General features: G+C 46.8%; 1 long non-coding RNA gene and 1 pseudogene across 2 annotated transcripts in view; both read left to right on the forward strand.

Moving 5' to 3' along the window:
- LOC120880489 overlaps nt 1–2,388 on the forward strand; it is a 55,229-nt gene extending 52,841 nt beyond the window's left edge. For both annotated transcript variants that reach the window (XR_005725038.1, XR_005725039.1), the window contains exon 7: nt 2,347–2,388. This is a non-coding gene — a long non-coding RNA (uncharacterized LOC120880489). The remainder of the gene's footprint in view (nt 1–2,346) is intronic.
- A 5,666-nt stretch (nt 2,389–8,054) lies between these two features.
- The window catches only part of LOC120880443, a 98,813-nt pseudogene continuing 96,863 nt past the window's right edge, over nt 8,055–10,004 (forward strand).

The raw sequence follows: 10,004 nt of genomic DNA on the forward strand, positions 1-10,004 counted from the left end.
GATTCATGGGTTGCAAAGAGTTGGACACGACTGAGCGACTGAACTGAACTGTATCTCTGGGGCTGCGATTGCCCCTTTCTGGCTCTGGCTGGCTGTGACCGGAGGGGGATGGTCTGCAGCCGGCTAGTTCTGTTCAGTCCTTTGTTCCTTCCGTGGGTCTGGCGGTCTGGCGGTGTCTTAGGGCTTTTTGCGTGGTAGCTATCCCAGAGACTGGTTTGCTAACCCAAGTTAGTTTGCTCAGATTGCCCTCAGGGCATTCAGGCCAGATCCTAACTCTAAGCAATGCAGCCCGTGCCTCCCTGCCCCCGCTTGCTAGTGGTGGGTGCAGGCGTCTGTGCTGCTTCTCTGCTGGGGGAGCTACTGTTGGGCTCGTAATCTGTGGGGTTTAATTATTTATTTATTTTTCCTCCCTGTTATGTTGCCCTCTGTGCTTCCAAGGCTCGCCACAGACTCGGCAGTGAGAGTGTTTCCTGGTTTTTGGAAACTTCTCTCTTTATAAGACTCCCTTCTCAGGACAGAGCTCCGTCCCTACCTCTTTTGTCTCTTTTTTTGGTCTTTTATATTCTTTCCTACCTCCTTTCGAAGACAATGGGCTGCTTTTCTGGGTGCTTGATGTCCTCTGCCGGCATTCAGAAGTTGTTTTGTGGAATTTACTCAGTGTTTAAATGTTCTTTTGATGAATTTGTGGGGGAGAAAGTGGTCTCCCCGTCCTGTTCCTCCGCCATCTTAGGACTGCCCCCCTGAAAAATTCTTAAAGAGATGGGAATACCAGACCACCTGACCTGACTCTTGAGAAATCTGTATGCAGGTCAGGAAGCAAGTTAGAACTGGACATGGAACAACAGACTGGTTCCAAATAGCGAAAGGAGTACGTCAAGGCTGTATATTGTCACCCTGCTTATTTAACTTCTATGCAGAGTACATCATGAGAAACGCTGGGGTGGATGAAGCACAAGCTGGAATCAAGATTGCCAGGAGAAATATCAATAACCTCAGATATGCAGATGACACCAACCTTATGGCAGAAAGTGAAGAAGAACTAAAGAGCCTCTGGATCAAAGTGAAAGAGCAGAGTGAAAAAGTTGGCTTAAAACTCAACATTCAGAAAACTAAGGTCATGGCATCTGGTCCCATCACTTCATGGTGAACAGATGGGGAAAGAATGGAAACAGTGACAGACTTTATTTTCTTGGGCTCCAAAATCACTGCAGACGGTGACTGCAGCCATGAAATTAAAAGATGCTTGCTCCTTGGAAGAAAAGTTATGACCAACCTAGACAGCATATTAAAAAACAGAAACATTACTTTGCCAACAAAGGTCTTTCTAGCCAGAGTGAGTGAGTGAAGTTGCTCAGTTGTGTCTGACTCTTTGCGACCCCATGGACTATAGCCTAACCAGGTTCTTCTGTCCATGAGATTTTCCAGGCAAGAATACTGGAGTGGGTTGCCATTTCCTTCTCCCCATCTAGCCAAGGCTATGGTTTTTCCAGTAGTCATAGTGCCGAAGAGTTGATACTTTTGAATTGTGGTGTTGGAGAAGATTCTTGACAGTCCCTTGGACTCCAAGGAGATCCAACCAATCCATCCTAATGGATTCACAAAATCAGTCCTGAATATTCACTGAAGGACTGATGCTGAAGCTGAAACTCCAATATTTTGGCCACCTGATGCAAAGAACTGACTCATTTGAAAAGACCTTGATGCTGGGAAAGATTGAAGATGGGAGGAGAAAGGGATGACAGAGGATGAGATGGTTGGATGGCATCACTGACTCAATGGACATGGGTTTGAGTAGGCTCCAGGAGTTGTAGATGGACAGGGAGGCCTGGCATGCTGCAGTCTATGGGGTCTCAGAGTCGGACACGACTGAGCAACTGAACTGAACTAAACTGAACTGAAACACTAGTACTCTCCAGGGTTCTAACTGTAATTTTTTCTTTCCCTTTCATATTTGCTGAATAATGTCTTCTAATCTCATGCATCATAGACTGATTTTTTTTTTCCTTTGGGAACATTGAAAAGCATGTGGGATCTGGTTCCCTAAATCAGGGATCGAATCCACAACCCCTGCATTGGAAGTGTGGAGTCTTAACCACTGGACCGCCAGGGAAGTCCCATTGACTGATGATTCTTAAACACCTATTTCTAAGCCCCTACATCTTCCAAACTCTCAGCTTATAGTGTCAGTGATTGCCTACTGGATTTCTTCACCTGGATGACCTAAAACTGTGCCGTCTTCTACAAGTTAATCATGTCCAAGGATTGACACAACAGACTGGTACCAAATAGGAAAAGGAGTACGTCAAAGCTGTGTATTGTCACCCTGCTTATTTAACTTCTATGCAGAGTACATCATGAGAAACGCTGGACTGGAAGAAACACAAGCTGGAATCAAGATTGCCGGGAGAAATATCAATAACCTCAGATATGCAGATGATACCACCCTTATGGCAGAAAGTGAAGAGGAGCTAAAAAGCCTCTTGATGAAAGCGAAAGAGGAGAGTGAAAAAGTTGGCTTAAAGCTCAATATGCAGAAAACAAAGATCATGGCATCTGGTCCCATCACTTCATGGGAAATAGATGGGGAAACAGTGGAAACAGTGTCAGACTTTATTTTGGGGGGCTCCAAAATCACTGCAGACGGTGGTTGCAGCCATGAAATTAAAAGATGCTTACTCCTTGGAAGGAAAGCTATGACCAACCTATATAGCGTATTAAAAAGCAGAGACATCACTTTGCCAACAAAGGTCCATCTAGTCAAGTTTATGGTTTTTCCAGTAGTCATGTATGGATGTGAGTTGGATTGTGAAGAAAGCTGAGCGCCGAAGAATTGATGCTTTTGAACTGTGGTGTTGGAGAAGACTCTTGAGAGTCCCTTGGACTGCAAGGAGATCCAACCAGTCCATCCTAATGGAGACCAGTCCTGGGTGTTCATTGGAAGGACTGATGCTAAAGCTGAAACTCCAGTACTTTGGCCACCTCATGCGAAGGGTTGACTCATTGGAAAAGACTCTGATGCTGGGAGGGATTGGGGGCAGGAGAAGAAGGGGACGACAGAGAATGAGGTGGCTGGATGGCATCACCGACTCGATGGACATGAGTTTGAGTAAATTCTGGGAGTTGGTGATGGACAGGGAGGCCTGGCGTGCTGCAATTCATGGGGTCGCAAAGAGTTGGACACGACTGAGTGACTGAACTGATGGATCACCTTCAGCCCAAGTAGAACTGCTACTTCTCTAGCATCTTCTGCTTCAGTTAGTGGCACTAATATCTATCTAAGTACCACTCCAGAATCCCTGGATTCATTCTTTAACTCTGTTCTCTCCTTCACCTAAAAACTCAACGTGTCATGAAGTCCTGTTACCTCTAAATCCAAGATTTCTCTTCCTGACACACTTCTCTATCACCCAGGACTTGCTTTTAACCCAAGATTTACTCTATGCCAGCGCATCCCTCTCTGTTGCTATCAATAATCACATTTAACGCACATATCTATGATCTCGCGCCCCTCTTTTAAGTCTATGAAGTCTCTGAAGGCTATCCATGTAGAGTAAAATTGTTACCCACTGAGTAGGGTACATAGGCTTACCCACACACTAGTGCTAGCTTATTTCCCCTTTGTCACCCATCTACTTGAATATGCCCTGGGTACCCTTTCTCTACTTTTGCCCTTACTGTTCTCCTGTACTTTCAAGACTTCACCCTCTATTCACATCTAACAAACGCTTCTCCACTCTTCTAAGCTGTCACCTCCCTATGACTGTTCCTCATGCTCCTTGTCAATATCCCAGTAAATGAAGTCATTTTCTTTGCTCCCTCAGTACTTTGTACATGCCTCAATTATAGCAGCTTTTGCACTGTTTTAGAATTATTTGCCTTACTGTTTTTCTCTTCCTCTCTCAGGGATCTTTCTTTATTCACACTCTAATCCCCAAAGTGCCTGGCATATAGCAAGCACTCAATAATGTATACGTTTTAAGGCTTTTTCTCTTTTACTTTTGGTTTCTGACTTCTTTCCAGTAAACTGATTAAAGGTATAGACAAAGCCCAACTCATATTTTCCCAGCTGAGCTAGTGCTCACGGATACAGCAGGCCTGAGAAATAGTAATAAGAGTGAAAGATCAAGGGCTGGGAGAACAAAGAACACATTGAATCTTTTCAGTAGGGGTGACTGGGACTGCACCACCCCCAAGTGCTTGCTCAGAAAATAACAGTAATGCTTTATTGCCAAGTCCTGTCTTACACTTTTCAATGTGTAGGCCAGCTGGTGTCAACAACAACATGGTGAATGAGCCAATGGTGTGTGTGGACTCTGCTGGTGGGCATTTTTGTGGTGACAAAGGGCAAAGTATTATCTCTGCTAATAGGTGGGAAGCACGGCTGGAATTGGGCTACTGATGCTCTAATTCAGGGTTGACCGGGTTTTTTTTGCAAAGGGTCGGAAAGGATTATAGTTTCTGTGGGTCCTTTGCAAAAGCAGCTATAGAAGATACAGAGCAAATGACTGTGGTTGTGTTCCAGAAGGGGTTTTGTGTTCCAGAAAAAGCTTTACTCATGGGCACTGTAATGTGAGTCTCATATACTTTTCACCTGTCATAAAATGTTCTTCTTCTTGATTTTTTCCCAATCATTAAAAAACAAAAAAACTATACAGTAGTTAAGAATTCACCATCCAATGCAGGAGACGAGGGTTCAATCCCTGATTGGGGAACTAAGATCCTACATGCCATGGGGCAGCTAAGTTGGCTAAGTATTGAAACCCATGCGCTCTAGAGACCGTGCTCTGCAACAAGAGGAGCCATTGTACGGAAACAAGAAGCCCTTGTGTCGCAACTAGAGATGCCCTTGAGTTGCAAGGAAGACTCAGCACAGTCAAAATTTAAAAATGGAAAAAAAAGGAAAAACATTCTTAGCTCTCAGGCCAAACAAAAGTAGGTAGGTGTCAGGTAGGATGTGGTCCACAGGCCACAGTTTGCTACCCTTTTTCTGGTGCCGAGTCTATTACTAACTACCCAGAATAGCTTTACTGGGGGCAAAGCCATATGGACAGTGCTGACCAGATGACAGGACCATAGCAGTCTCACCGAGTGCTGGGTTCTGTGCTTCAGTGCAACACGTATGCTCTAATTTATTTCTTACAACAACCCTGTGAGGGAGGAACTAGGATCATCCCTGTTTTACAGATGCTCAAACTGGTCACCCAGTTCTCCATGGTCAGAATTAGGCTTTTCAAGGTCTGTCTGGTTCTGTGGTACATGTCCTGACCACTGTGTCAGACTGTCTCCTGTGGCAAACTCTCAGTGTCATGGAAATCATAAGTGATGGCTTATGTTTTTTAAGAACACAAGATTTAAAAAAAAAAAAAATATATATATATATATATACAAAAAAGAAGTCAGGTTTCCAAAAGATAAAACGGGGCAATGAAGTCTGAAGGACAGATGTGGGCATACCTGGCTGTGGGAAGACTTGCTCCAAATCCCCCAAGACTTAATGATTTTTCTAAACTTGTTATCCAATTCTTCCCCCAGAAGTTTGGAGGAATGCAGAAGTCATCTCACTCTCCAGAGGGACCCTCCCATCATTGCCTCCCATGCTGCTGCTGCTGCTAAGTCACTTCAGTCATGTCCGACTCTGTGAGACCCCATAGATGGCAGCCCACCAGGCTCCCCTGTCCCTGGGACTCTCCAGGCAAGAACACTGGAGTGAGTTGCCATTTCCTTCTCCAGTGCATGAAACTGAAAAGTGAAAGTGAAGTCTCTCAGTAGTGTCCGACCCTCAGCGACCCCATGGACTGCAGCCTTCCAGGCTCCTCCGTCTGTGGGATTTTCCAAGCAAGAGTACTGGAGTGGGGTGCCATTGCCTTCTCTGATGAGCCCCAACTAACCTCCCCAAAACACACACACACACATATGCATGTGTGCATCTTAGGTGTGCATGTTAAACCACTGTCAAGCAATCTATTTGGTGCTGGGATGTAAAGAACAGATGTCAACTTATGGCCGCTGCTTCCAGTGGTCCTTGCCAGGTGAGTGCAAAGGTGGGCATCGCCCAGCAGTGCCTACTCTTTCCTGCCCTCTGCTTCCATAGTTTATGGACACCCACCCACTGGGAAGCCAACATGGAGGGCCACTCAAGGCTGGGCCACAGTAACCGCGCAATGGGGAGGGGGTGGCGCGGAGCTGGGCACCCTCAGCCGCCTTCGCCACACTTCTGTAAAGTCCACTCGCAGCTTTTCTCCTCTGCACCCGGCCCCACCCGCCACTTCCTCCCTGACCTCACAAGCTACTTCCCTCTGCAAGCAATGAGTGTGACTGTCACCCCCAGAGCAGGAATTGCAGGCCCTGGAGAGACAAGCTCACATGGTCAGGTGGGGAAGGAATTAAGTTGGGGGTGGGAGATAGAGCTTGGGTAAGGGAGATAAGAGAAGCACAAAAGAGGATTTAAGAGAGGTGACAGTGAGTGGAGGGAGTTGGAGCCAGAGGAGGAGGTGGGGTGTCCTGGAGCTCAGATGAACCTTGCTCCTGCCTCTGGTTTTTTTCCAGGCCTTCTCTTCCTACCCATCCATAGAAATCCTCAGAAACCTGCCTGCTCCCGAATAGGGTGGTTTCAGTTCTTTGTTAGAAATCCCCTTCTTGGTTCCGTTGTCTCATTCCCCTCCTATATCTGATCTTCCTTTTCCATTTTGCTAACGAATCTTTTTGGAGCAAGCTGGGGGTGGGGGTGGGGTGGGGTGGGGTGGGAGGCCGGGTGTGCTAGGGGTTAGAGCACAGCAATGGAGCACTGGGTGGCCTCTTGGCTTACCTCTGAACTCGGTTCCCACAGACCTGTGTGCTGAACTACCCCCTTCATGTGGTTTCACTCACCCTCTGCCCTCAGATAAGGATGAGGGTCTTTGCTGGATGCTGTGCTGGACAACAGGAAGGTGGGCTGAGCCGTGAGGTAGGAAGATCTGAAGACTTTGGACTCAGATCACTCAGCTTTCAGTGAGGCTTCGTGATGAAGCTGTGTCAAGGCAAGGTGATCTACATTTGAAAAACAAATTTTAAAATGTATTCATCCCACCCACCATTACAGAGTCATATCTGTTCACGGTAAAACAAAAAACAAAAAACTCGGACAGCACAGAACCCTACAGAAAAAAAAAGGAAGCAAAAGCACCCATAATTCACAACACTGGGAAAACTTCCAGTATTTGATCTTTTTCTGTCTACTCCTTGCTCAGTGCATATCTCTGTCTCTATCTCTACCTATAATAAATAATATCGACCACTTGAAAGCCTGCTTTTTTTTTTTCTATTGGCATTCTTTTTTGAGTATTTCCCCATTTAAAATTCTTCTCAAGCAATGACTGACATGTAATGAATACATATTTGCCTTCCAATACTAGACAATGTTCATATGTGGAAAATCATTTTGAATTATTATTGAGGACATTACCATCCCCACTCAATACTACACACACACACACACACACACACACACACACACACACACATCTGTCTGAGAGTTTATCAGGAAGTCAGGAGGACCAAATATTCCTCACTATAGGGGGCAGGCTCTCGGAATGGGATCTGTGGGCCTGGGGTGGGGTGGAAGCCGGGGGTGGGGAAGTGGGGGTGGGGAAGGGGTGGAAGGTAAGCATGCAATGCAGGGGGATTGTTTACAGCTGTGCATTCCTTATCTTGAAAGCTCCACCCCTTGACCAGAGAACATCTGGGCTGGAGTGTGCTGGGACCAGGGCTCAGCACTCTGTGGGTGTATGTTGTGAGGCTCAGGCAAGAAAAGTGATTCAGCATGAACTCTGCCAAAATAAAACCAGATCAGACAAGGGAGTTTTATCTGTCTTCCTGGGAGTGTTGACATTCTCCACATTGTGGTTTATTTTCCTGCTTCTGTGGCCTGCCTTTAATCTGGAGATGGTGGCCAGCACAGCCCAAAGTCTCTCACTACAGCCTATGTGTCCAGTCCCCTAGCACATAGTTCTCAGTAATATTTTGGATTTGGGGGGGAGTGAGCATAGAGTAGGAGAATGGGGGTATAAGTGGGAATTATGGCCAATGGTAGCTGTGAACCTATCTGCAAGAAACCTGACACAATCAGCCGGCAAGAGTTCCTGAGGAAGGGTTCTGAGGGCCAAGTTTCTCAGTGTGGAGGGTCAGCAGCTGCTCTAGGGTCAGTGTGGAGGGTCAGCAGGATTCGATGCTACGAGCAGTTGAAAAGAAGTGAGAGGAAATACGAGAGTAAAGGTGAAGGAATAGCAACAGGGCTTGATCACCAAGAAGCCGACTATCATGCTTGGGCATCCGAAAAACAAGGGAACCCAATATTTAATGTGTCATAAGGAATATTCATGTGTTGCCTGGAGGGAAGGTGGACAAGGGGAGGATGATTAAGGCCTTAATACTCTCCAGTTATTAGGGCCTCAACGGGTCCTAATGGACAGAAAGGAGATGAGAAAGGAGGAAAAAGAGAAAGTCGGAGGATAAAAGAAGAGAAAGTAAGAATGGTTTCCATCTATGAATATGTATAAAGAGTACTGGAGTGGGGTGCCATTGCTTTCTCTGATGAGCCCCAACTAACCTCCCCAAAACACACACACACACACACACATATGCATGTGTGCATCTTAGGTGTGCATGTTAAACCACTGTCAAGCAATCTATTTGGTGCTGGGATGTAAAGAACAGATGTCAACTTATGGCCATAGCGCAGACTTTTTGCTAGAAACTAGGAACATATAATGAAAAGTTTCAAGCTGTGAAACTTTTGAACAGCACACCACAGAAGATGTATTCCTAAACCTCTGCCGAGTGATTGTTTCCAAAGACCTTCGTTGTCTGGTTTACCCAGGTGGTCTGAGGCTGGGTCATATGGAGTCAGAGGTTATGTACACATTTCTGGGCTGCAGATACCATGCTGGTCATATTCACTGGGTTGGCTCCCTAATCAGTATCTCTTTAGGGCACCTGCACTTCAGGAGGAAATCCAATTTCCATCTTTAGGTGCAATATGTTCTAGAACCTTGGGGAAGGGCTGTGACTCTATAAGGAAGATCAAACAAATGTCATATGTCTTCATTTAAATGGGGTCTGATATGTTCACCATTCATTCTTTCATTTGTTCATTTTTCCAAATTTAAGGGTTATTCCTAAAGGAGAGGTTAAAAAGACTATATAGAACCATTTATTTTCCATAGTACTTTAAAACACTGAGAAAACTGCCATGACAGCCTCTCCCTGTGGCATTAACTATCTTGAAAACAAGTTGGACCTTAGAGCAGATTTAGAAGGGAGGGAGGACCATCCCTGAATTGCTGAACACTGGAGACTGTATAGCCTCAAAGTGAAGGTCCTCAAGGTTGAGAGTTGGGGACAGGCTGGGAAATCTGCTTGGAACTTCTTCTTTTTTTTTTTTTTCTTTTAATACTATTTTTATTTTTTTATTTGGCCACACTAGGTCTTAGTTGTGGCACACAAGATCTTTAGTTGCAGCATGTGGGATCGAGTTCCCTGACCAGGGATCGAACCCTGGCACCCTGCACTGGGAGCTTGGAGTCTTAGCCACTGGACCACAAGGGAAGTCCCCGCTTGGAGCTTCTTATTCTTGGCTCCTGCGGCGCACTAAGCGCAGGCGGCTGCGGGGGCCGGCCAGCGCACTAAGCGCGGCCGAGAGGAGCTACCCTGCGTCCGAGGTCAGTGGCGGCCAGGAGGACCTACCCTGCGTCCGAGGTCAGGAGCGGCAGCTGGGTGGAGCTACCCCGCGTCCGAGGTCAGTGGCGGCTGAGAGGAGCTACCCCGCGTCCGAGGTCAGTGGCGCGGGGGAGGAGACACCCCGCGTCCGAGGTCAGGGGCGGCGGCCGGGAGGAGCAACCCCGTGTCCGAGGTCAGTGGCGCAGGGGAGGAGACACCCCACGTCCGAGGTCAGCGGCGGCGGCCGGGAGGGAGACACCCCGAGTCCGAGGTCAGTGGCGGCTGGGAGGAGACACCCCGTGTCCGAGGTC

This window comes from Oryx dammah, unplaced genomic scaffold (genome assembly GCF_014754425.2).
Source record: "Oryx dammah isolate SB20612 unplaced genomic scaffold, SCBI_Odam_1.1 HiC_scaffold_21, whole genome shotgun sequence".
Classification (NCBI taxonomy): domain Eukaryota; kingdom Metazoa; phylum Chordata; class Mammalia; order Artiodactyla; family Bovidae; genus Oryx; species Oryx dammah.